This window comes from Chrysochloris asiatica, unplaced genomic scaffold (genome assembly GCF_000296735.1).
Source record: "Chrysochloris asiatica unplaced genomic scaffold, ChrAsi1.0 scaffold00099, whole genome shotgun sequence".
Lineage (NCBI taxonomy): Eukaryota > Metazoa > Chordata > Mammalia > Afrosoricida > Chrysochloridae > Chrysochloris > Chrysochloris asiatica.
In genome coordinates, this window is record NW_006408617.1 from 5,271,105 (window position 1) to 5,272,249 (window position 1,145).

At 32.8% G+C, this 1,145-nt stretch overlaps 1 protein-coding gene across 6 annotated transcripts in view; it reads right to left on the reverse strand.

Annotated features, from left to right (window-relative positions):
* Positions 1-1,145, reverse strand: part of SCN3A (sodium channel, voltage-gated, type III, alpha subunit) — a 131,604-nt gene that overhangs the window by 27,789 nt on the left and 102,670 nt on the right. The window lies entirely within an intron of this gene.

The window sequence follows — 1,145 nt, forward strand, 5'->3', positions numbered from 1 at the left end:
AGAGAAGGAGAGTGGCAGAATGGTTAAGAAAACAAGATCCTTCAATATGCTATCTGCAAGAGACACACTTTACACACAAAGACAAAAACAGACTAAAAGTTAAAAGATAGAAAAAAATATATCAACCTAATTGCAATGAAAAATGAGCATGAGTGGCAATACTAATCTCTGATAAAATAAACTTTAAGGCAAAAACCAGCATAGTAGATAAAGATGGACACTGTCTTATGATTAAAGGGGTCAACTGACCAATATGACATAACCATTATAAATATTTATGTTCCCAGTGAAAGAGCTCCAAAATATATAAAGCAAACTAATAGATTTGAAAAAAGAAATAGACAAATCTGCAATAAAAGTAGATTTTAATATACCACTTTCAAAAAAGGATAGAACAACAGAAAGAAACTCAACAAAGAGACAGAAGAACTAAACAACACAACCAGCCAACTTGACCTCATTGATGTGTACAGAGCATTCAACCCAACAACAGCACAATATGCATTCTTTTCCAGTGCACATGGAATATTCTCTAGAATACACCATGTGTTAGGCCACAAAATCAGCCTCCATAAATTTAAAAATATCAAAATACTACAAAACATCTTCTCAGACCACAACACTATCAAAATTAGAAATCAACAATAGGGAGACCAAGGAAATAAAGTCAAATGCATGGAAACTGAATAACAAACACCCTGCTGAAAAGTGACTGGGTAGTAGAAGAAATAAAACGTGAATTCACAAAGTTCCTAGAAACAAATGAAAACACAGCATACCAAAATCTTTGGACACGGCAAAAGCTGTGCTGAGAGGACAATTTATTGCAATAAATGCACACATCCAAAAACAAGAAAGAACCAAAATCAACACATTAACACAACATCTCCAACAACTAGAAACAGATCAGCAATGTAAACCTACAATCACCAGAAGAAAGGAAATAATAATGATTAGAGCAGAAATAAATGAGATAGAAAACAGAGTAACTATAGAAAGAATCAACAGGACAAGAAGCTGGTTCTTTGAAAGAATTAATAAAATCAACAAACCATTGGCAAACCTCAAAAAAGAAAAGAGGGAAAGACACAAATAACACACATAAGAAACCACATGGGTGATAAAAAGATAATAATAGAATATTA